The sequence below is a fragment of the Elephas maximus genome, chromosome 1, assembly GCF_024166365.1.
Source record: "Elephas maximus indicus isolate mEleMax1 chromosome 1, mEleMax1 primary haplotype, whole genome shotgun sequence".
Lineage (NCBI taxonomy): Eukaryota > Metazoa > Chordata > Mammalia > Proboscidea > Elephantidae > Elephas > Elephas maximus.
In genome coordinates, this window is record NC_064819.1 from 45,546,241 (window position 1) to 45,572,857 (window position 26,617).

At 40.4% G+C, this 26,617-nt stretch overlaps 1 long non-coding RNA gene across 3 annotated transcripts in view; it reads left to right on the plus strand.

Moving 5' to 3' along the window:
* Positions 1-26,617, plus strand: part of LOC126071289 (uncharacterized) — a 195,115-nt gene that overhangs the window by 167,049 nt on the left and 1,449 nt on the right. The window contains exon 6 of one of the 3 annotated variants that reach the window (XR_007516347.1): positions 16,558-17,570. The exons of the other annotated variants lie outside the window; for them this stretch is intronic. This is a non-coding gene — a long non-coding RNA (uncharacterized LOC126071289). Of the gene's footprint in view, positions 1-16,557; positions 17,571-26,617 lie in introns of those variants that run through there. 3 annotated transcript variants of the gene reach the window in all.

The following is a 26,617-nucleotide window of genomic DNA, read 5'->3' on the forward strand; positions in this document are numbered from 1 at the left end:
ACTATGCCACAGCTTAGACACTCCACTTCTGTGATCCTTTGGTTGGGGCAAGGGTGGAACAAGCCACACCAAGAAGAACAACTTAGCATTTCCAAAATTACTAACTCAAAGTGTGAAATCAGTTTTCTCTAAAGGTATAGAACTTTCTGCATAGCAAGGGATTTAGTAGTTTGTTTATAGGAATTAGACAAACATTTCATAATACATTTGATTAATCCTAAAATAATTACTGCAATAATCAAGATGGTTAAACCTGTTTGCATATAGAACATAACCAAGAACCAATTCCATTAGGTAATCTGTTAAGAAAGCAATCAAGAAAAGGGGAATCAGGCAAAAAGAGGTGTTACTGATGGCACAGACCCCTTGTTGTGCTAGAAGTAAATCAAGATTTATTCTGTGATCTCGTACAACTTTAAAGAGGGGTTCTAAAGAATTTCTTTTGGGCTGCTATTCCATCAGCAATGTCATTGGCTATTTGTGCCATGGTAGCAGGTATATTGTGAATAGATCTCTCAAGTTCAGGGATGCCATAAACTGGTAAGAGGGCTTGGAGGAACACCTATCTGTCTCCAGCCCTCTCTGTTCAAGGCTTTTCATTAGATTCCATAAGTTCCCTCTTATATCAGGCAAAGATTTTTAAATCATTGGTCCAATGTTTCCTTTAATTGTTGTTGTTGTTGTTATTAGGTTGTTAGGTGCCATCGAGTCGGTCCCAACTCATAGCGACTGTGTGCACAACAGAATGAAACACTGCCCGGTCTTGCGCCATCCTTACAATCATTGCTATGTTTGAGCTCGTTGTTGCAGCCACTGTGTCAATCTACCTCGTTGAGTGTCTTCCACTTTTCCACTGACCCTGTACTCTGCCAAGCATGATGTCCTTCTCCAGGGACTGATCCCTCCTGACAACATGTCCAAAGTATGTAAGACACAGTCTCGCCATCCTTGCCTCTGAAGGAGCATTCTGGTTGTACTTCTTCCAAGACAACTTTGTTCATTCTTTTGGCAGTCCATGGTATATTCAATATTCTTCGCCAACACCACAATTCAAAGGCGTCAATTCTTCTTCGGTCTTCCTTACTCATTGTCCAGCTTTCACATGCATGTGATTGAAAATACCATGGCTTGGGTCAGGAGCACCTTAGTCTTCAGGGTGACATCTTTGCTCTTCAACACTTTGAAGAGGTCCTTTGCAGCAGATTTGCCCAATGCAACGCGTCTTTTGATTTCTTGACGGCTGCTTCCATGGCTGTTGATTGTGGATCCAAGTAACACGAAATCCTTGACAACTTCAATCTTTTCTCCATTTATCATGATGTTGCTCATTGGTCCAGTTGTGAGGATTTTTGTTTTCTTTATGTTGAGGTGTAATCCATACTGAAGGCTCTGGTCTTTGATCTGCATTAGCAAGTGCTTCAAGTCCTCTTCACTTTCAGCAAGTGAGGTTGTGTCATCTGCATAACGTAGGTTGTTAATGAGTCTTCCTCCAATCCTGATGCCCCGTTCTTCTTCATATAGTCCACCTTCTCGAATTATTTGTTCAACATACAGATTCAATAGGTATGGTGAAAGAATACAACCCTGACGCACACCTTTCCTGACTGTAAAACAATCAGCATCGCCTTGTTCTGTCCGAGCAACTGCCTCTTGATCTATGTAAAGGTTCCTCATGAGCACAATTAAGTTTTCTAGAATTCCCGTTCTTCACAGTGTTATCCATAGTTTGTTATGATCCACACAGTCGAATGCGTTTGGATCATAACAACTATGGATAACATTGCGAAGAATGGGAATTCCAGAACACTTAATTGTGTTCATGAGGAACCTTTACATAGATCAAGAGGCAGTTGTTCGGACAGAACAAGGGGATACTGATTGGTTTAAAGTCAGGAAAGGTGTGCGTCAGGGTTGTTTTCTTTCACTATACCTGTTCAACCTGTATGCTGAGCAAATAATTCAAGAAGCTGGACTATATTAAGAAAAACAGGGCATCAGGATTGGAGGAAGATTCATTAACAACTTACATTATGCAGATGACACAACCTTGCTTGCTGAAAGTGAAGAGGACTTGAAGCGCTTACTACTGAAGATCAGAGACCACAACCTTCAGTATGGGTTACACCTCAACATAAAGAAAACAAAAATCCTCACAACTGGACCAATGAGCAACATCATGATAAACGGAGAAAAGACTGAAGTTGTCCCCAGGATTTCATTTTCCTTGGATCCACAATCAACAGCCATGGAGCAGCAGTCAAGAAATCAAAAGACGCGTTGCATTGGGCAAATCTGCTGCAAAGGACCTCTTCAAAGTGTTGAAGAGCAAAGATGTCACCCTGAAGACTAAGGTGCGCCTGACCCAAGCCATGGTATTTTCAATCGCATCATACGCATGCGAAAGCTGGACAATGAATAAGGAAGACCGAAGAAGAATTGACACCTTTGAATTGTGGTGTTGGCGAAGAATATTGAATATACAATGTACTGCCAAACGATCAAAGCTGTCTTGGAAGAAGTATAGCCAGAATGCTCCTTAGAGGCAAGGATGGCGAGACTGCATCTTACATACTTTGGACATGTTGTCAGGAGGGATCAGTCCCTGGAGAAGGACATCATGCTTGACAGGGTACAGGGTCAGCGGAAAAGAGGAAGACCCTCAACAAGGTGGATTGACGCAGTGGCTGCGACAGTGAGCTCAAGCATAACAGCGATTGTAAGGATGGTGCAGGACTGGGCAGTATTTTGTTCTGTTGTACATAGGATCACTGTGAGTCGGAACTGACTCGACAGTACCTAACAACAACAACAACAGCAACATAGGAGGCCTAAATACATTGGCCCATCATGTTCCATCCATCTAGACAGGATAATGCCCAAGCATAGGGCTCATTACTTGGGTTTGGTCTTTCTTTAGTGGGATAATCTGATCCTCCACATAAAAACAGATATCCATGAAGAGCACAAATCATGTTATCTAGCGTAATTGTGGGGGAAGGGAATATTTTTATTAACTTGCTCAAGCTAATGTTCTGTTAAAGAATGGTTGCAAATAGATAACTCTCTCATCTTTAGAGGGTCCCAAAGTCTAGTACAAAGGGGTGGGGGGATGAGTCATTCTCTATGCTGTCAGGAAATTCCTTTGCCTTACTTGATAAAATACCAAAGTGTCTAGGGAATTCTCCATGTTGGAGTGAATAGCTAATTTGGCAAACATGAACACCTCTGCATCTTGCAAAGCAAGTCCTCAAATGTTCTATGGCCTGGTTGGGTATTATAGACTGAGTTAAATTACAGTGTGATACCTGAGGTTGGGCTAGCAATCCAAGAGGATGCCACAGTCTAATACATATGGCTCGCTTAAGGGTGATGGTGAGGTTAACAGTATCATTGGGTATAAGACTATAATTCAATATAGGAAGTGCTAATGGATCTAAATTTTGATGCCCAGATAGTGGAGGGGGTGACAGATCCAATATGCAGTCAAATTACTAGCACTAGCTACTGATAGGACTAGTTTAGCAAAGGCATTTTCTCTCCATGTGTTAATGGGAATTAACTGAAAGCAGTAAAATAAAACTTAAGAAGGGCTTCATAATGACATCTAACACTATCCAAAAGTAACATAATAAAGTAAATAACATAAAAATAACAGCTACAATGGTCACTTTTATTGTACAATATTCAGTCACCTACATGAGAAAATAAAATTTTACCAGGGGATAAAACCATTAGTTTTTAGTATAGCTAACAGCATGAGAATAGCTACCACTATGGAGCAAAGTCCAGAAATTTCAGCAGGGTTCGTGAAGTCTTGTTCCATGATCTTGGGATTATCCATTTCCTTCTGAAGTCATATGCTTCAGGCCTCTAGTGTGTTTAAGTTTTAATTTTAAGTCCTCAGAGGGCTGACATGTCCAAGTGGTGTCTTAGCTCTCTGCAGTTGTGACAGGTGAATCAATGGTTTAACTCCTTCTAGTTTTGCTGCACAGGGGTTAGTGAGAAGAACTAAATAGGGTACTTTCCAGTGGGGTTCTAATGAGTCCTTTAGTTGATGTCTTGTCCAAAATATGTATTCTCCAGGCACAAGGTTAGGTAGATCTGGAGTGTTTGTTTTCTGATCACTAGAGGCTTCTTTAACCTCAGAAATATATTTCTTAGAGTATTGCATTAAAGATTGGCAATATTGCAGTAAATCAGCTTGTGCAATATTAGGGCCAGTGTAAACAGCACAAGGGATGACCATAGGTCTTCCATTACTTATTTCATGAGGAGTAAGTTTATGGGGTCTGTCATGGATTAAATTTTGTCCCCCCAAAATATTTGTCAACTTGGCTAAGACATGATTCCCAGTATTGTGTGATTGTTCTCCATTTTGTGATCTGACTATACTCCATCTTGTGATGTGTCATAAATCCTAGCCTCTATGACTATGATTGGACCATTTGGGAGAGAGCTGTCCATTACGTTAATGAGGAAGGATTAGGTCATGTTAATGAGGATTAGATTATGTTTGTAATGTTAATGAGGTAGGATTAGGGTGGGAAATATCTTGAGTTACCACCACTTACCACCCTATAAGAGATAAAAGCAGAGAGAAGCGAGCAGAGAAAGAGGGACCTCCTACCACCAAGAGAGAAGGTCCAGGAGTGAAAAACATCCTTTGGATCTGGGGTTCCTGCACTGAGGAAATCCTAGACCCAAGGGAAGATTGATGACAAGGACCATCCCCCACAATTGACACAGAGAGAAAGCCTTCCCCTGGAGCTAGTACCCTGAATTTGGACTTCTAGCCTCCTAAACCATGAATACAATAAACTTCTGATTTTGAAAGCTGTCCAGTTGTGGTATTTTTGTTACAGTAGCACTAGATAACTAAGACTGGGACCAAAAGAAGGACTTTACTCCAAGGTAAACTTAAAGTTTCACAAAGTTTTCCAAGCTGGGCTTTGATTATTCTCTTAGTCATTTCCACTAATCAGAGGATTGAGAACGATAGGGACAAAGGCCAAGACGGATGTCAGAAGAGACTCTGAAACTTGCTCTCGAACGTCGAGCAGCTAAAGCAAAAGGAAGAATTGTTGAAGCAAGAGAACTGAACAGAAGATTTCAAAGGGCCTCTTGAGAAGACAAAGTAAAATATTATAATGACATGTGCAAAGAGCTGGAGTTGGAAAACCAAAAGGGAAGAACACACAGCATTTCTCAAGCTGAAAGAACTGAAGAAAAATTCAAGCCTCGAGTTGCAATAGTGAAGGATTCTATGGGGAAAATATTAAACGATGCAGGAATCATCAAAAGGAGATGAAAGGAATACACAGAGTCATTATACCAAAAAGAATTAGTCGGTATTCAACCATTTCAAGAGGTGGCATATGATCAGGAATCGATGGTACTGAAGGAAGAAGTCCAAGCTGCTCTGAATGCTCTGAAGGCATTGGTGAAAAATAAGGCTCTAGGAGTTGATGGAATATCAATTGAGATGTTTCAACAAACAGATGCAGCACTGGAGGTGCTCACTCGTCTATGCCGAGAAATATGGAAGACAGCTTCCTGGCCAACTGACTGGAAGAGATCCATATTTATGCCTATTCCCAAGAAAGGTGATCCAACCAAATGTGGAAATTATGGAACAATATCGTTAATATCACACGCAAGCAAAATTTTGCTGAAGACCGTTCAAAAACGGCTCCAGCAGTATATCGACAGGGAACTGCCAGAAATTCAGGCTGCTTTCAGAAGAGGACGTGGAACCAGGGATATCATTGCTGATGTCAGATGGATCCTGGCTGAAAGCAGAGAATACGAGAAGGATGTTTACCTGAGTTTTATTGACTATGCAAAGGCATTCGACTGTGTGGATCATAACAAACTATGGATAACACTGCGAAGAATGGGAATTCCAGAACACTTAATTTTGCTCATGAGTTACCTTTACATAGATCAAGAGGCAGTTGTTCAGACAGAACAAGGGGATGATGATTGTTTTAAAGTCAGGAAAGGTGTGCATTGGGGTTGTATTCTTTCACCATACCTATTGATTCTGTATGCTGAGCAAATAATCCGAGAAGCTGGACTATATGAAGAATAATGGGGCATCAGGATTGGAGGAAGACTCATTAACAACCTGCGTTAGGCAGATGACACAACCTTGCTTGCTGAAAGTGAAGAAGACTTGAAGCACTTATTAATGAGGATCAAAGACCACAGTCTTTAGTATGGATTGCACCTCAACCTAAAAAAAATAAAAATCCTCACAACTGGACCAATGAGCAACATCATGATAAACGGAGAAAAGATTGAAGTTGTCAAGGATTTCGTGTTACTTGGATCCACAATCAACAGCCATGGAGCAGCAGTCAAGAAATCAAAAGACGCGTTGCATTGGGTAAATCTGCTGCAAAGGAACTCTTTAAAGTGTTGAAGAGCAAAGATGTTACCTTGAAGACTAAGGTGCGCCTGACCCAAGCCATGGTGTTTTCAGTCACATCATATGCACGTGAAAGCTGGACACTGAATATGGAAGACCGAAGAATTGATGCCTTTGAATTGTGGTGTTGGCAAAGAATATTGGGTATACCATGGACTGCCAGAAAAATGAATAAATCTATCTTGGAAGAAGTACAACCAGAATGCTCCTTCAGAGGCAAGGATGGCGAGACTGCATCTTACATACTTTGGACATGTTTTCAGGAGGGATCAGTCTCTGGAGAAGGACATCATGCTTGGCAGAGTACAGCGTCAGCGGAAAAGAGGAAGACTCTCAACGAGGTGGATTGACACAGTGGCTGCAACAATGAGCTCAAGCATAACAACAATTTTAAGGATGGCGCAGGACCAGGCAGTGTTTCGTTCTGTTGTGCATAGGGTCCCTATGAGTCAGAATCGACTCAACGGCACCTAACAACAACAACAACAGGGACAATGCAGTCTTTGGTCAACAGGAAAGACTTGGCATAGTTCTCAAACAATCTGACCACTATTTCACTACGAAGATTTTTTTGGTGCTCCCCAGGTGGGTATAATATTTTCAAGCAGCTTTTTTTGCTACAAAGGTTGTGGTAGCATGTCACCAAGGAAAAGACTTCACCTAATGTAAAAATTTAAAAACCATTACTAATACATATTTACAGCCATTTAAAGGTGGGAGCTGAATAAAATCTAGGGCTATTCAAGCATAGGCCTGGAAGGTAAAGGATATTGCCCAGGCAAAACTTTGAGAGATTTTCCAGTATTGTAGCAGGGGCAAATGGGACAGTACATACATAGAAAGCAGCCTTAAAATTTTTTCCCATCATTACTTTTTCATGATTTCAATCATTTAATCACATGCTAAGTGAGAACTCCCATGTAGGGCTAATATCATATGAACACGCATATATTTGGGTAAGACTGATTTTTTTATTTGGTCCAGTCCCTCATTTAGTGCCAGGGTCTTGGTAGCAGCCTTCAGTTTTCCATTTTATCTGCTTGAGATAATTGTTGGTGTTTTAAAAGTTTTTTCAAGGCTAATCCAGAAAAGTTATAATCATTAATGAATAAATCAGGATATTCTCCACCTTCAGTTCTTATAAGCGCTGAGACAACCTGAGAAGTGGCTTGTTTGGCTGTCTTGTCAGCAAGCTTATTTCCTGAAATTTCTTCAGGTTGGGATACTCCTTTAGGTTGGTGTGCTTGTATTTTTATCAAGGCAATTCAGAAGGGAGCAATAAGGTACCCAGGAGGTCTGCTACTAAAGCTTCATTTTTTATAGCACTTCCAGAAGGGGTTAAAAACCCTCTTTGATTCCATAACATACCAAAATCATGGACAATTTCAAAACAATACTGAGAATCCATAAAAATATTCACAACTTTCCAGAAGCAAATCGTGCAGTCTCTAGTGAGAACAATTAGTTCAACTTGTTGGGCTGAAGTGACTTTGGGGAGAGCCTGACTTTCAAGGACTTTCATAGAAATTGTAAAAGCGTACCCAGCTTGATAGCAAGAGCTAGTAGATTGTCTTGAATTGAATTATGTCCCCCCAAGATATCTGTCAGTTTGGCTAGGTCATAATGCCCAGTATTGTATGATTGTCTACCATTTTGTCATCTGATATGATTTCCCTATGTGTTGTAAATCCTATCACTATGATTTTAATGAGATAGATTAGCAGCAGTTATATTGATGAGATCTGGAAGATTAGATAGTGTCTTAAGCCAATCTCTTTGAGACATAAAAGAGAGAAGTGAGCAAAGAGACAGGGGACCTTATACCACCAAGAAAGCAGCACAGGGAGCAGAGTTTGTCCTTTGGATCTGGGGTCCCTGTGCCTGAGAAGTTCCTCAACCAGGGAAGATTGATGACAAGGACCTTCCTCCAGAGCCCACAGAGAAAGCCTTCCCCTGCAGCTGAAGCCCTGAAATTGAACTTCTAGCCTACCAGACTGTGACATAATAAATTTCTGTTTGTAAAAGCCATTCACTCGTGGTATTTCTGTTACAGCAGCACTGGATGACTAAGACAAGGATCAAGTTTCAGATTGAGCCATCCACAAACAAAACTAAATCAGGGTTAGTTAAAAGAGTCTTTTTTTTAAGTTGTTTTGAAGGGTCAATAATTGTTCAGTTAAATCTTAACAGTCATGGGAAGGTCCGTCATTTTCATTAACTATGGGAGAAGGGTGGCTGGATTCAAACAGGCCACAGAATGGAGTCTAACACTGCAGAAAGTTAGAAGGGCTTTGTAAGAAATGAATCTGCTAACAGAAAGATGTTGAGTTAAAGCAGAATTAAGACGGATACAGTATGGAGTACCTAACATCCAGAAAACTATCCAACACTGTCTCAGCAGTTGTTTCTACTACCTTAGCAGTGGCAACTACAACTCTTAAGGCAGGAAGGGTAACCTCTTTTTTGTATGCTATGTGTTTGAGTCAACACGCTTAAAGTGTTTCTAGATTTTTTATGTACAAATAGAGAAAAATATAGATGATAGTTAGGGAAATCTTTAGTTTCCTTTAGTTTAACTATGGCTTCTTGATCTTCTGAGGTGATTTGAAATGAATCTGGCTCAAAAAAAAAAAAAAAAAAAAAAACGAGTGCCATCGAGTTGAGTGAATTCTGACTCATATCTGGCTCAGAGGCCTTTAAATACTTGTATAACGGCTGAATGAGCTAAAGGAGAAAAAGTTGGAATCCAGGTTTGGCAGTAGCCACAGAGTCCTAGGAACCTCAGAAGCTGTTTTTAGTTTCAGGTATATATATGTATACACACACACACACACACATGCACACACACAGGGAAGGCAAAAATAGCTTCCTTTCACTTAGGATCAATAGAAATGCCTTCTGCAGAAATTAAATGACCTAAATACTTGACAGAAGGCTGGGCCAATTGTAGTTTTTCTTTAGAAACCTTACGTCCTACAGCAGCTAAATGTTTTAACAAGCTTACACTATCTTCAAGGCAAGCCTGCTGGGAAACAGAGCAGACTAGTAAATCATCCATATTGCAGCAGTGTGGACTTACTGACAAACTGTAGGGGATGCAAATCTGGATGCAAAATCTGAGAGAAATATGTGGGAGGTTAGCGAACCCCTGGGTCATTAGAGTCTAAGTGAATTGATTTTCCTAGGTAATAGCAAACAAACATTGAGTTTAAGGACTCACAGGAATGCTAAAGAAGGCACTACCAAGATCCACAACCATAAAATGAGTTGTGTTCGAGAGGACATTGGAAAGTAATAAATTGGGATTAGGAACTACCAGGAATCTAGGAACAACAATATAGTTGATAGCCTGCAAATCTTGAACAAATCTCCAGCCTCTGTTATTTGGTTTCTTAACTGGGAGGACAGGGGTGTTGCAAGGGATAATGTAAGGAAAAATGAGGCCTTTAGAAAGAAAATCTTGTATTACTGGAGTAAGTCTTTCTTTGACTTCTTGCTTAAGAGGATACTGGGAAATTTGCAATGAAGGCTTGGATAAATTTATTCGGATTTCAATTGGTTCTGTGGACAAGACTGACCCTACATCAGTAGATGTGGTGGTCCACAAAGTTTTAGGAACTGAGGAAAGGGCCTCTAGGGGGAGAGAACTAGGCAGTGCTGAGTCCTGAAAAGGCAGGACAAGTGCTTACATATGGAAAATAACTTGCTTTTTTTCTTGAATGTTATCTATTTCAGGATCTGGTTGCTTATGAGTGTCAGGCAGGCTCAATAAAATTTGCCCCTTTTAATTGAATTGCAAATAGTAATTCCATTTAGGTAAGAGATCTCTTCCTAACAAGTTAACTGAATTATCAGGGCCAAGCAAAGAAGGGTGTAGGCCCTCAATAGGTACTAAGGATACAGGGACTGTCTGGGAGTCTGTCGAGGTTTGTTCTTGATTAGTAACCCCCACAGTTTTTAGAATTTTCGTACTCTGGGGCAGAAGCTTTTGTAAACAAGTGGGGTTAATGACAGATAAAGTGGATCCCAGGACGATTAAAAATTTGCAGGTTTCTCCCTTGATAAACATTGTAGTTTCCCCTTGTGAGTTAAGTACTGCTATAGGAAAAGTCCCTGTTTTATCCCCAGAATGTCCTCATTCTCAATTGGGATCTGGACAAGGAGCATCTTGTTTATAACATTTTGCTTGCTTTTCAATTTATAAAATTCACTTTTCCAATGGCCAGGTTTCTTACAGTAGTGACACACATCTGGTGGTGTGTCATTACTAGGTTTAGTAAATTTATCCTGACTGGGAGACTGTAATTGCTGTAACTGAAGGGCCATCACCTTATTAGTTTTTGAAGTTTGTTTTGTCTCTAAGGTCTGAGAGAGTTCACGAGCTAGATTAGTCAGCTCAGCAATGGGGGCTGCTTTCCAATTTAATAGGTACCTTTTCGCTAAGACTGAAATCTTGAGCCTGAGACCAGAGATTGTCACAACATTAAAAGCTTCAGAAGGACCTGGGGCTAATGGATCAAGCCCCAAATATTCAGAAAACCTTTGGAATAACCAAGTCTGGTAATCATAAACACTTTCTGTTTTGTGTAAAAGAGTGAGTTTTTTGTCCATCCTATTATTGGGAGAAAAGCTTTAGGGATGGCCTCAAGTAATCATTTTTCTGTTATTTGAGCTTCTTCAGGCAGTGTGGCAGCTGATTTGTCCATGTTTAAACTATCTTTAGGGTCTTTCCGTTCAGCATGTTTTAGTCATAATTGGGTATCTCCAGGTCCTGACCTGGAGGGTCAGCAAAAAATAGGAAGACCCTCAAAGAGATGGATTGACACAGTGGCTGCAGCAATGGGCTCAAGGATAACAACGACGATGAGGATGGTGCAGGACCAGACAGTGTTTCATCCTGTTGTACGTAGGGTTGCTATGAGTCGGAACCATGGCACTTAATAACAACAACAACAGGTCCTGTTATATGGACTAACTGGTGTAAGTCTGGAAGTACAGGTTGGTAAGCTTCAATAAGAATTTTAAATTCCTTCACAAATTTGTAAGGATCGTCACGTAATTTGGGAAATCCTTCATGATATTATGTAATATTCTGCAAGTCCAAGGGATAAAAGCCGTATCACTGTCATGAGGAGACTTCTTGGAATTCATAGGCCAAAGTTTATAAGACATTCCAGAAACAGATTTAGGCTCTTTAACGAGTTCCTTAGGATAAAAGGGAAGTTCAGACAAGGTATCCGCAGAGGAATAGGAAGGCAAAGAGGGGTATGGAGAGGTGAGCGCCAGAGCTGGTGGCAGGTGCAGAGGTCTAGCATTGTAGTTCTTTCTTAGTTAATTTTGATAGTGTCTCCTGAAGGGAAGCTATCTTATTGTCTTGATGTCTCTTAGAAACCTCTAGGCACCAACCAAAATAGGTGTTTCATTGAGGTTGCTCAATTTGGGAGACCTTATTTTCTCTAATTTTCTGCACAGAAAAACTGGAAAGTTCAAAATACCCCACAGTTGTCACTGATTTTCTAAACTGTCTCTGGTAAATTTATCCCAGCCAAACAAAAACACACATCTTGAGAGCCAAAATGACTTGTTCATGTAGAAGGCAGGAGTTTCGGAGCATGGCTCCGAGCTGCCTCTTGATGTGGTATTACCTGTATTTCCAGAAGGTGTATGAGGTGCATGTGCGAAAACAAACAAATGGTATGTGTACAAATCAAAACAAATGGGCTGAAACTTCGGTTTCCCCAGAGTCAGCTAAAATTCCTATAAGGAATTTTGGTTTGTGTTTTGTTTTACAGAGTGCCTTTGTTGCATGAGAGTTGTCTTGTGGGTGGTGGGTAGCCTAGTGCATCTGGTCCATCTGACATACCAGCTTATCCTTTCATTGGAGTCTTTTTAGTTGGTGGCAAGCACCCTAAGGGCTTTATTTGCTTGAACCTGTGCCCACATTTTTACAACTTGTGAGACTCTGGGGAACCTCAGTAACAACTACACAAAACCTGGTTAATTGCAAATTGAAATTGGTATCCTGGTAAAGAAAATCTAGGCTCTCTTATGAGAAAGAACAGAAGTGAAACCAACATACTGGGATAAGTAGAAATCAAACCCAGGCAATAAAACTTGAAGAGCTGTGACACAAGGATGCAGAGCTTGGATTTGAGGGGTTATTTACCCGGAGGCAACTTCCAAGAAGTCTCAGAGATGGGGAACCCAAATAATTCTGCTGGTACCAGGCTCTGCCTGATCCTCAATGCCTCAGAGTTGCCAAAGATAATGCCCCCTTGAAATCCCCCTTCTGACACCAGAAATGTCAAAGAGCAAATAATAATGAACTCCATAAATAGAGAACATTAGAGTTTTATTGAGGAATAGAAACAGCTATAGCTGGGCAACACCATGTAAAAGTTACAAATGGCTCCAACATTCTGAGGGAGAACTATTTATACAGAAAAATGGGGAAGGGAGTATGTGACCATAATCATGGAGGCTTGGAATAACATATAGCTACAGTACAATCACAGCTAAAATTTTACAAGGTTAGCTGATCTAACACAGACTTCCTGGAGTCAACCTAGCAAGCAGTTTTCTAAAATATCTGCATATACATTCTTCCTGGTGCATGTTGTGCAAGCATTCTCCAGAGACCATCTTGATAGACATTGCCTGATTAGCACATTTCTTCACAAACCACACTCTTGCTCCCTTCACTGTTTGTCGAGGTGGTTAAAGTTTTACAAGAAGCTACATGTCACCACACAACCTTGCTTGCTGAAAGTGAAAAAGAGGACTTGAAGCACTTATTAATGAAGATCAAAGACCACAGCCTTCAGTATGGATTACACCTCAACATAAAGAAAACAAAAATCCTCACAACTGGACCAATAAGCAGCATTATGATAAATGGAGAAAAGATTGAAGTTGTCAAGGATTTCATTTTACTTGGATCCACAATCAACAGCCATGGAAGCAGCAGTCAAGAAATCAAAAGACACATTGTATTGGGCAAATGTACTACAAAGGACCTCTTCAAAGTGTTGAAGAGCAAAGATGTCACCCTGAAGACTAAGGTGCTCCTGACCCAAGCCATGGTATTTTCAATCACATCATATGCACGTGAAAGCTGGACAATGAATAAGGAAGACCAAAGAAGAGTTGACACCTTTGAATTGTGGTGTTGGCAAAGAATATTGACTATACCATGGAGTGCCAAAAGAACGAACAAATCTGTCTTGGAAAAAGTGCGGCCAGGATGCTCCTTAGAGGCAAGGATGGCGAGACTGGCTCTTACATACTTTGGACATGTTGTCAGGAGGGACCAGTCTCTGGAGAAGGACATCATGCTTGGCAGAGTACAGGGTCAGCGGAAAAGAGGACAACCTCAACGAGGTGGATTGACACAGTGGCTGCAACAATGAGCTGAAGCATAACAACAATTGTAAGGATGGTGCAGGACCAGGCACTGTTTCATTCTGTTGTGCATAGGGTCGCTATGAGTCGGAATCGACTTGACAGCACCTAACAACAACAACATGTCACCAGACTCTAAATCACAGGTTATATTTTTAGGAAAGCAGAAACAGGGATTTAGGAAAAGCCGGGTAAATTTAATTCAGAAATGAAGTTTTGATTAAGTTTAGGTCAGTCATTTTTAATCATGCCAGCACCTCAGTATTAGAGTGCTGTCACACAAAATGATTATATGATATTTGTCCTTTATTCTGTTAATGTGCTGAGTTACATTGATTTTTGAATATTAAACTTTCATTTCTGGGATAAACCACACTTTCTGGATTTGATTTGCTAAGATTGTATTTTGAGTTTTTGCATCTTAGTCTTACAGATATTTGCCTATTGTTTTACTTTCTTATAATATCCTTGACAGATTGTAGCATCAAGGTTATAGTGGCCTCATCAAAAAAGTTGGGAAGTGTTCTTTCTTTCTCTGTTCTCTAAAGGAGTTTGTGTAAGATATGATTTTTTTTCTTTAAATATTTGGAAGAACTCACCAGTGAAGCCATCTGGGTCTAGTTTTCTGTGTGGGAAGACTTTTGTTAAGGATTAGATTACTTTGGCAGATATATGACTACTTCTGTTAGTCTACTGCACTTTAACTATTTATGATTTCTATTTCTTTCGTGACTCATTTAGTAAGTTGTGCTTTTGAAGGAATTTGTCCATGTCTTCTAAGTTGTCAAATGTACTAACATAAAATTGTTTATAATATCTCTTAATTATCTTTTAAATATGCGTCAAATCCTAATATTGGCAGTTTGCATTGTCTTTCTCTTTTTTATTGATAAATTCTGCTAGGATGTTACCAACTTCATAAATCTTTCCAAAGAACCAGCTTTGATTTTATACATTTTCTTTCTTGTGCATCTGCTTTCTATTTTTTTGTTTTCTGCTCTTTATTATTTCCTCCTTTCTACTTTATTTGGGTTTAATGTGCTATTCTTTTTCTAGCTTCTTGATGTTGATATCTGAATTATTGGTCTTTCAGTCTTCCTTCTTTTCTACTACAGGCAGTGGCAGACATGGAGATGTGCCACTCTAATAACCTTTCAAGAAAAAACTCTGCCCAGCTGATATCAGTGTGTTTACCTGACAGCCTCCAACAATTATCTTCCTCAGGGTCTGCCTTTGTTTTCCAGTGGAAGTCATCCTCTTCTTGGAGAAACTTCCCTGCCAATATCTAAAGAAGGCAGTGGTAGCTGAATATGTGCTCTTCTTTGGAGGCCCCACAGCCAGTTACTGAGCTAGGTGGTGTTACCAGGGCTCCGTTGGTTGTTATAGATGGTTGTTACTAAGTTGTATTGATGCCATGCAGGCTGATAATGCAACACTGAAGGCAATTAACAGTATCTGAGAGCAATTGACCAACAATAGAAAATTAAGTATAAGAATTGCAAAGAAGCCTTTATGCCAGAGTGGTAGGCACACAGAAAAGACTGTATATCAAGCCCAGGACTTGATAGTCTGGGTGCTTAATCAGGGGAGGAGGGTGAACATAAAACTGGATAGGAGAGAGTTCTTGATTTAGGGGCACTCTTTTGAGATACAGGATTCGACACTGGAAATGATGCAAACTTGCTGCTAGTATGGCTCCTGGAAGCCTGGAAAAAGCAATGGCCTGTGCTGAGCAAGGAAACCCTGGTGGTGTAGTGGTTAAGAGCTACAACGCTATGACTGCTAACCAAAAAGTCAGCAGTTTGAATTCACCAGGTGCTCCTTGGGAACTCTATGGGTCAGTTGTACTCTGTCCTGTAGGGTTGCTATGAATTGGAATTGACTCAGCAGCATCGGGTTTGGTTTTATAGGTGCTGAGCAAGGCTGAAATACCTGAATTTTTCTGGCAGATGATAGAATAAGGGCTTAAAAGTTTTAGCGAAGTGGGCATGTTGCAGTGGATATACTATGTGAAACCAGACAACTCATTAGAAGATTATGTTCCATGGGAAGGCCTAGAGGACACAGAGACAGATTACCCAATAAGCAAGGTATACAGGGTCTTACTTGTGCTTACTTACTAAGCTGTAGTGCACAATTTCACCTGTTTTTCACCACACAAAAGATAGGAAGTTGATGGTTTTCACTTAATAAGAAGTTATGATCCCTTGTCCAGTTGCTGAGAGATTTTCTAATGGCCTTAAAAAATTATATACTGATTTCAGGGAACGTATTTTGTATGGTTTCAATCCTTTAAAATTTGTTGGGACTTGCTCTGTGGCCTAGTATATGGTCCATCTTGATCAGCGTTCCATGTGATCTTGAAAATAATCTATATTTGGCAGTGGTTGAGTATTTTGTACTATATATGTCAATTAGATCAAATTATGTACATTTAGAGACATCATTTACCTTCGTCATTGTCCTCTTCTTCAGAAAATAGATTTTTTTGGTGATAGAGTTGCAGATTGACTACTATTTTCTTTCAGGTTATTGCTTCCGTTGTTGTTACAAGAAGTTAGCAGTCTAATTGCTGTTTATTTGTTGATGATCTCTTTTGCTTTGTTTTAAGATACCGGTCTATTCAGTGTTCTGAAATTCCACTGTGATATGTCTGAGTGTTGATTTGTGTGGTATATTTTCTTGGCTTCCTATATCTGAACATTGATGTATTTCAAAAATTGCAGAAAATTCTCAGCTATTGAGAAGAGATGGAAGTTGTCAAGGATTTCATTTTACTTGGATCCACAATCAACACCCATGGAAGCAGCATTCAAGAAATCAAACAATGCATTGCATTGGGCAAATCTGTTACAAAAGATCTCTTTAAAGTGTTAAAAAGCAAAGATGTCACTTTAAGGACTAAGGTGCACCTGACCCAAGCCATGGTGTTTTCAATTGACTCATATGCATGTGAAAGCTTGGCAGTGATAAGGGCTACCGAAGAAGAATTGATGCCTTTGAGTTACAGTGTTGGGGAAGATGTTGACTATACCATGGACTGCCTAAAGAATGAACAAATCTGTCTTGGAAGAAGTATAGCCAGGATTCTCCTTAGCAGTGAGAATGGCAAGACTTCGTCTCACGTACTATGGACATATTATCAGAAGGGACCAGTCCGTGGAGCCAGACATCATGCTTGGTAAAGTAGAGAGACAGCAAAAAAGAGGAAGACCCTCGATGAGTTGGACTGACACAGTGGCTGCAACAGTGGGCTCAAGCATAACAACAATCATGAGGTTGGCACAGGACTAGGCAGTGTTTTGTTCGGTTGTGCATAGGGTTGCTATAAGTCGGAACCAACTCGATGGCACCTAATAACAACAACAAATTGTCTTTAGAACGTTTCCTGTTCCCCTATCTTATTCTAGAACTCTGATTAGATAGAGGGTAAGATCTTGTCACCCTTTTTTTTTTTTAATGTTAACTTCTGTTTCAAGATATTAGTTTGATAATTCCTTACTTTTTTTTTTTTGCCAAATCTTTGATTCTTTACAAATTTTTTTAGAGCCATATCACACAGTGCTATAATTTTTTGCTTCAGCCATCGAACCGAATTTAGAAAACTCAAGAGGAGAAGGAAAGCCGATTATATTTACTCATATTTTTGCTTACTGTGTTCTTTCATCCTCCCGGATGTTCCCAGGTTCTTTTTTTTATTGCTTGTTTTCTGTTTTTTTTTTTTCTGTTTAGGGAAATTCCTTTAGGCATTCTTTCAGAGAAGTCTGCTGGTGACACATTCTCTTAGTTTTCTTTCATATGATAATGTATTTATTTTCCTTTCATTCCTGAAGGGTATTTTTGCTGAGTATAGGATTCTGGTTGACAGTTTTTTTTTTTTTTTAGCACATGAAATAAAATGTGCCACTTCCTTCTGGCCCCCATGGTTTCTGATGCAAAATTCACTGTTACGTGAATTGTTTTTCTCCTATAGGTAAGATGTCATTTTTTCTCTGACTGCTTCTAAGATATTTTACTTGTCTTCTGTTTTCAGCAAGGAATGAGATTTCCTGTTGCTCCACATCCTTGCCAGTATTTGGTGTTGTCCACTTTTTAGATTTTAACCGTTCTAATTATTTTTTTTTAATAGGTGTGCAGTGGTATCACATTGTTGTTTTAATTTGCAATTGTCTAATGACATATGATGTTGAGCATCTTTTCATACTCTTATTTGCCATCTGTGTATCTTCTTCGGTGAGGTGTCTACTCAGATCTTTTGCCCACTTTTTAATTGGGTTTGTTTTCTCATTGTTGAGTTTTGAGAGTTATTTGCATATTTTTGATTCAAGTCCTTTACCAGATACGTGCTTTGCAAATATTTTCCCCCAGTCTGTGTCTGTTTTTTTTTCTTTCTTTCAAAGTGTCTTTAGCAGATCAGAGTTCTTCTGGAAGTCCATGGTATATCCCATATTCTTCGCCAACATCATAATTCAAAAGCATCAATTTTTCCTCGGTCTGCCTTATTCATTGTCCAGCTTTTGCGTGCATATGAGGTGATTGAAAATACCATAGCTTGGGTCAGGTTCATCTTAGTCTTCAGAGTGACGTCTTTGCTTTTCAATACTTTAAAGAGGTCTTTTGCAGCAGACTTGCCCAATGCAGTACATCATTTGATTTTTTGACTGCTGCTTCTATGAGCATTGATTGTGGATTCAAGTAAAATGAAATCTTTGACAGCTTCAATATTTTCTCTGTTTATCATGATATTGTTAATTGGTCCAGTTGTGAGGATTTTTGTTTTCTTTATTGTTGAGGTGTAATCCATACTGACGGCTGTAGTCTCCGATTTTCACCAGTAAGTGCTTCAAGCCCTCTTTGCTTTCAGGCAAGCAAGGTAATTTTATCTGCATATCTCAGGTTGTTAATGAATCTTCTTCCAATTCTGGTGCCACATTCTTCTTCAGATAGTCCAGGTTCTTGGATTATTTGCTCAGCATACAGATTGGAAAGTCCAGAAAAACTCACCTATAATGCTACCAAAAAAACCCAAGAAAACAAAAACCCAGTTGTCATCAAGTTGATTTCAACTCACAGTGATTCCACTTCCTAGTAAAAACAACTGCAACATTTTGGCATATTTCTTTTCTTCCTCGTCATTTTCCTTTTAATTTATTGAATAAAGATCAGCTTATACAAATAATTATAATCAGTCTTGCTTTGCTACCTCACTTAAAATTCTCTTTTATTAGACATTTAAGCTATTACATTTTTTTCTAATAATAAAGTTGGTCACTATTGTTATATTGCCTGTGTCCTCTATCTTGTTCTTGGAAAAATAACTAATGGTGACTTCAAGTTTCAAGTGCCAGTGAAATTCCTGAGAGGTTCAAGTTTGATCATCAATCAGTTGCTACCCCAGCATTCTCCTTGGGAAGTTTCCTACCTCAACTCCTATCCTAATCCTTGCCATAGGGAGCTTCTCAGTGTATTTCTTCCAATCACATGTAGCAGGTATTCTCATTGAGAGGAGTTCTAGTAAATAAAGAAAATTCTCATCTCATTATATTTCAGGCACTATTTTAGCCCACTGTTATATCCCTGGTACATCCTGTGATGATTAATGTTATGTGCCAACTTGGTAGGCTTTGTTTCTCAGTGTTTTGGCAGACACTATGTAATCACCTTCCATTTTGTGATCTGACGTGAGGAGTTAATCGCTTGAAAAGGAAAATTCCTTGTTTGGAGTTTAGCCTACCTCCAGTATTTAAATGGATGTTCTGGCAAATCTTGTTCTCTTTCTTGACCTGTACTCTTCTAGTCACCTGACTTCCAGTTCTTGGGACATAAGCCTGCAGAAGTCTTTGACTAGCTGCTTCACCTGCAGATTTTGAATTTGCCAACCCCGGCAACCCTGTGAGCCATCGGAGGCCTCCAGCTGCTACTTGACCTGCAGGTTTTGGAATCATCAACCACAAGGGGCAGCAGAGATCTTTGGCCTGTTACCTGACCCACAGAATTGGGACTTGCCAGCCCACACAATGGAGTGAGTCATTTCCTCACAGTTGTATGAGCTATTTCCTTGAAATAAATCTCTTTTTGTACATATTTATATACTTTTCACCTGGTTTTGCTCTCTAGAGAATCCAGACTAAGATATCTGGTACAGATAGTGGTTCCAGAGGAACAAAATTTTAAGGATTAGTTTTCTGAATTGGTTCTCAAGTCTGGCTAGACTTATAGGCACTAATGACTCTATTTCCAGTGGTAAAGAAAAAGGGTACTGTTAATCCATGGCTTGAAGTAGTAATAGAAATATACAAAATATCACAATCATTAGATTAAATATTTGTGAGAGACAAAGTGATTGTGTGTTTGATACCTCTCAACAGCTTTGTCAAACTAAGAAGTATAATGAAGCTGGATGGTTGGTCTTACTTTTGCTAGACAAAGTGGAGAAAGAAAAGGATGAGCTCAGGACTTCAGAGTCCCAGCTAAAAAGCTACATGAAAGACTTCAATATTGCTATTTGTGCCCTGAAATAAAGCCTTATTTCTTGTAGCAACAGAGCTGATACTGCTGAAAACCAAACCCAGAGTCATAAGCCTAAGAGTGGTTTAATTACAATGCCAAGTGAGTTCTCAGCCTTGAATGATGTCTGAATTAAAGTGAGGGCATCGATTGGGAAGAAATGGGATCTTAAAACCTGAGATGGGGATGTATGGGAAGATAGCCTTGAAGCAGGGGACATTGAGCCCCTAAATTCTGTTGAATCATTCCTGCCAACAGAACCAGAATGCTCACTCCCATCTGAAGAGATTTTTCTAGCTCTGTTTGCTAAGCCACCCTCCCCAGTGAAACCACCCTCTCTACCCCTATTTGATGAGATTAACCCACCTCTGTCTGAAGAGTCTTTGGCTGAGATATCACCAGGGTCATTGCCTAGAGCATCATCTGAAACAGAAGCTTTGCAAGACATTGCTGAATGTCCCCAGCATCCAACCATTTTTGCTACCAGACCTATAACAAGTCCCACCGAGCTGCTAGAGGTGAAATACAAAGTGTGACCCATGAGGAGGTATGCTGCACTCCAAAAAAACTGCTTGATTTTTCTAATATATATAAACAGAAACCTGGAGAATATGTATAGAAATGGCTATTAAGGGCGTGGGATAATGGTGCAATGAACAAAAATTTGGATCAGTCTGAATTTATTGACATGGGTCTACTAAGCAGAGATTCTTCATTCAGTATTTGAGGTCAAGAGATTAGGAAGGATCTAAGAGTTTATTTGGTCAGTTGATTGAAACATGAACCAAGAGGTTGCCTACACTAAATGAAGTTGAAATGCCAGAACTACCCTGGTATACTATAAAAGAAGGTATCAAAAGGCTTAGGAAAATAGGAGTGTTAGAGTGGATTTACCATGTTGGACACACAGACACACTCAGGAAATGTCCAGAGGGCATATATTTTACCACTACTGTGAGGAATAAACTTGTTAAGGGAGCCCCAACATCTTTGAAGACTTTTGTGATTGCTGTTCTATGTAGGTCAGATATTAGAGTGGGAATTCCCCTAACTGAATTAATACACCTAATTACAATGGAAGTGATTGGATCCCGGGGTACCAGGGGCCAAGTGGTGGCACTTAATTGCCATAGGCATGGTTACCATAATGGACAGCAGAGTCAAAGCAGTAACCAGAATAGCCTGACTTGCATGGAATTATGGTGTTGGCTGCTTAGACATGGTATCCCTAGGAGTAAAATAGATGGAAAATCTACTAAATATTTACTTGATCTGTACAAGTGGAAGAATTCTAGGTCAAGTGAATAGCAGCCTAACCTGAATTGCCAAAATAGAGAGTCATAGCCTCTCAATCAATTCCCAGACTTGAGCCAGTTTACAAACCTACGATACCTTAAATGAAGGGGAGGTCAGGTCCCTACTACATTGCCAAAAATGTATACTGTTAATCTTTCTCCCAGCCTTCCCCAAAGGGATCTATGGCCTTTTACAAGAGTCTCTCTTCATTGGGGAAAGAAACTAATCAGAGATTTTTGGGATTACTAGACACTGGGTCTGAACTGACACTAATTCCAGGAGATCTACAATGTCACTGTGGCCCACCAGTCAGAGTAAGGGTGTGTGGAGGCCAAGTTGTTCATAGAGTCTTAGCTCAGGTCCATCTCACTGTGGGTCCCTGAACTCATCCTGTAGTGATTTCCCCAGTTCCAGAATGCATAGTTGGAATAGACAGACTCAGCAACTGGAAGACCCTCCCCCCCCCGCATTGGATCCTTGACGTATGGAGTAAGGACTGTCATAGGCCAAGTGGACCCTATTAGAACTGTCCCTACCTAAGAAAATAGTAAACCAAAAGCAATATCACATTCCTGGAGGGATTGCAGAGATTGCAGGGATTGTGTCACCACCAAGGACTTGAAGAATGCAAGGATGGCGATTCCCACCATACCCCTAGTCAACTCACCTGTTTGGACTGTGCAGAAAATAGATGGTATCTTGGACAATGACAGCAGCTTATCATAAACTTAACCAGATAGTGAATCCAATTGCAGCTGCTATTTTAGATATGGAAACCCTGGTGGCATAGTAATTAAGAGTTTGGCTGCTGACCAAAAGGCCGGCAGTTCGAATCCACCAGGTGCTCCTTGGAAACCCTGTGGGGCAGTTCTACTCTGTCCTGTAGGGTTACTATGAGTCAGAATCGACTTGACAGCAACGTTTTTTTGTTTTTTTTTTTAATTCTAGATATGGTTTCATTGCTTGAACAAATTAATACATCTCCTGGTACCTGGTATGCAGCTACTGATCTGGCCAATGCTTTTTTCTTGGTTTCTATTTCTAAAGACCATCAGAAGCAGCTTCCTTTCTGCTGACAAGGCCAGCTCCACACCTTCACTGTCTGACCTTAGAGGTATATCAACTCTCCAACACTATCTCATAATTCAGTCTGCAAGACGTCGCATTGATACATTGATTCCATTAAGCTGATTGGACCTAGTAAGGAAGAAGTATTAATGACTCTAGACTTACTGCTAAGATATTTGCATGCCAGAGAGTGGAAAATTAACCTGACAAAAATTCAGACACCTTCCACTTCAGTGAAATTTCTAGGGGTCCACTGGTGTGGGCATGTCAAGATTTCTTCTAAAGTGAAGGATAAGTTGTTAAATATAGGTCTTCTTACACTTAAAAAGGAGGCACAATGCCCAGTGGGCCTCTTTGGATTTTGAAGGCAACTTATCACTCATTTAGGTGTGCTGCTCTGGCTTGTTTATCAATTGACTCAAAAAGTTTTAGTTTTGAGTGGGGCCCAGAATGAGAGAAGGCTTTGCAACAGGTCCAGGCTGCCATGGAAGCTGCTCTGCCATTTAGGCCATGTGATTCAGCCGATCCAGTGGTGCTTGACGTGTCAGTGGCAGATAGAGTTGCTGTCTGGGGAGTCTTTGGCAGGCCCCTACTGGTGAATCACAGAGCACACCCTTAGGATTTGGGAGCAAAGCTCTGCCATCTTCTGCAGATAACTACTGTCCTTTTGAAAAAAAAGTCTTAGGCTTGTTACTGGGCCTTAGTAGAGACTGAACACTTAACCATGGGCCACCAAGTTACCATGCGGCCTGAGATGCTTATCATGAACTGGGTGTTGTCTGACCCACAGAGTCATAAAGCTGGACATGCACAGCAACACTTCATCATTAAATGGAGGAGGTATATATGAGATTGTACTCAAACAGGACCTGAAGGCACAAGTAGGTTACATGAGGAAGTGGCCCAAATGCCCATGGTCCGCACTCTCACCACATTATATCCCCTCTCCCAGTCTGCACCTATGGATTCATGAAGAGTTCATTACATTCAGTTGACAGAGGAAGAGAAAACTCATGCCTGGTTTACAAATGGTTCTGTGCAATATGTAGGTGCCACTTGTAAGTGGACAGTGGCAGCGCTGCAGCCTGTTTCTTAAACTTCCCTGAAAGACAATGGTGAAGGAAAATCCTTCCAGTGGCCAGAACTTTGAGCAGTGCACCTGGTTTTTATTTTGCTTGGAAGGAGAAATGGCAAGATGTGTGATTCTATACTGATTCATGGGCTGTGGCAACATATCCGTCATTTGGGTATGTTCTGGATGGTCAGGGACTTGGAAGGAACATGATTGGAAAATTGGTGACAGGAAGGTATGAGGAAGAGATATGAAGATAGACCTCTCTGAATGGGCCAAAGAATTGAAGATATTTGTGTCTCATGTGAATGCTCACCGAAGTGTGACCTCAGCAGAGGAGAATTTTAACAATCAAATGGATAGGGCGATGCATTCTGTGGGTACCAGTCATCCTCTTTCCCCAGCCGCTTCCATCATTGCCCAATGAGTTCAGGAACAAAGTGGCAGTGGTGGCAGGGATAGAGATTATGCATGGGCTCAGCAACATGGGCTTCCATTCACTAAGGCTGACTTGGCTACAGCAACTGCTGTGTGTTCAATCTGCCAGCAGCAGAGACCAACACTGAGTCCCCAGTATGGTACTATTCCTCAGGGCCAGTAGTTAGCAACCTGTTGGCATGTTGGTTACATTGGACCACTTCATCATGGAAAGGGCAGTGTTTTGTTTTACTGGGTTAGAGGCTTACTCTGGATACGGATTTGCATTCCCTTATGCAAAGCTTCTGCCAAAATTATCATTTGTGGACTTATGGAATGCGTTATCCACCATCGTGGTATCCCACAAAGCATTACCTCAGATCAAGATGCTCACTTTGCAGCCAATGAGGTGCAGCAAAGGATCCATGATCATGGAATTCACTGGCCTTGCCTTGTTCTTGGTCATCCTGAAGCAGCTGGCTTAATACATGAATGGAACGGCCTTCTAAAGACACAGTTATGGCATCAGCTAGGTGGCAGTACCTTGCAGGGTTGGGACAGTATACTCCATGAGGCTGTATATACTCTTAACCAGCAACCAATATATCCCATAGCCAGGATTCATGTGTGCAGGAATCAAGGGGGTGGAACTGGGAGTGGCACCACTCACTATTACCCCTAGTGACCCACTTGCAAAATTTTTGCTTCCTGTCTCCACCACCCTATGTTCTGTGGATCTAGAAGTCTTAGTTTGAAAGGGAGGAATGTCTCCACCAGGAGATACATCACTGATTCCATTGAACTGGAAGTTAAGAATGCCACTTGGCCACTTTGGGCTCTTATGTCTCTGGATCAACAGCCAAAGAAATGAGTTACCATATTGGCTGGTGTGATTGATCCTGATTACTAAGGGGGAATCAGGTTACTGTTATATAATGGAGTTAAAGAAGGGTATGTCTGGAATACAGGAGATCCCTTAGGGCATCTCTTAGTACTACCATGCCCTGTGATTAAAGTCAGTGGAAAACTACAGCAGCCCAATTCCAACATGACTGCTAATGGCCCAGACCCTTCAGGAATGAAGATTTGGGTCATCCCATCAGGCAAAGAGCCATGACCAGCCGAAAAGTTTGCTGAGGGCAAAGGGAATATGGAACGGGTGGTGAAAGTTCTAAATAATAGCTACGACCAAGTGACTAGTTGCAGAAATGAGGACTGTAATTGTTATGAGTATTTCTTCCTTGTTTTGTTACACACGTGTGTCTGTACACACACACACACGTGTGTGTGCTGTTGTTAGATGCTATTGAGTCAATTCCAACTCATGACCCTCTGTACAACAGAATGAAACACTGCCCGGTCCTGCGCCATCCTCACAATCCTTGCTATGCTTGAGCCAATCATTGCAGCCACTGTGTCAGTCCATCTTGTTAAGAGTCTTTCTCTTTTTTACTGACCTTCTACTTGGTAAAGTAGATGTTCTTCTCCAGGGTCTGGTCCCTCCTGATAACGTGTCCAAAATACATGAGACAAAGTCTTGCCATCCTTGTTTCTAAGGAGCGTTCTGGCTGTACTTCTTCCAAGACAGATTTGTTCATTTTTCTGGCAGTCCATGACATATTCAATATTCTTTGCCAATACCATAATTCAAAGTCATCAATTGTTTTTCGGTCTTCTTTATTCATTGTCCAGCTTTCACATGCATATGAGGCTATTGAAAATACCATGGCTTGGATCAGTCTCACCTCAGTCCCCAAAGTGACATCTTCCTTCTTTTAACACTTTGAAGAGGTCTTTTACAGCAGATTTGTCCATGCAATATGTTGTTTGATTTCTTGACTGCTGCTTCCATGGGCATTAATTGTGGATCCAAGTAAAATGATATCCTTGACAACTTCAATATTTTCTCCTTTCATCATGATGTTGCTTATTGGTCCAGTTGTAAGGATTTTTTGTTTTATGTTGAGATGTAATCCATACTGAAGGTCGTAGTCTTTGATATATATATAAAGTAAATATCTTTTTTTCTTCTCTCCCTTATCCCATTACTTATTATAAAATACAAAATGTAAAAGTGGCTAGTTCATTTTAATTGTACACATGTTGGTTGTATCATGTTAAGTGCAGGGATGACTTTTAATTGTCTTTATTTGTAGATTATGTATGGCTTAAGGAGATGTGTCTAGGTACCAAGTGGACAAGGGGTGGACTGTGATGGTTAATGTTACGTGTCAACTTTCCTAGGCTATGACTCTCAGTGGTTTGGCAGACACTATGTAATTACCTTCCATTTTGTGACGTGATACAAGCAGCCAGTTGGTTCAAAGGGGACTTTTCTTGGGGCTGTGGTCTGCCTCCAGTATATTAAGGGATGTTCTGGCAAAGCTCACTCTCTTCTCAACCCTGCAGTCTTCTCTCACCTAACC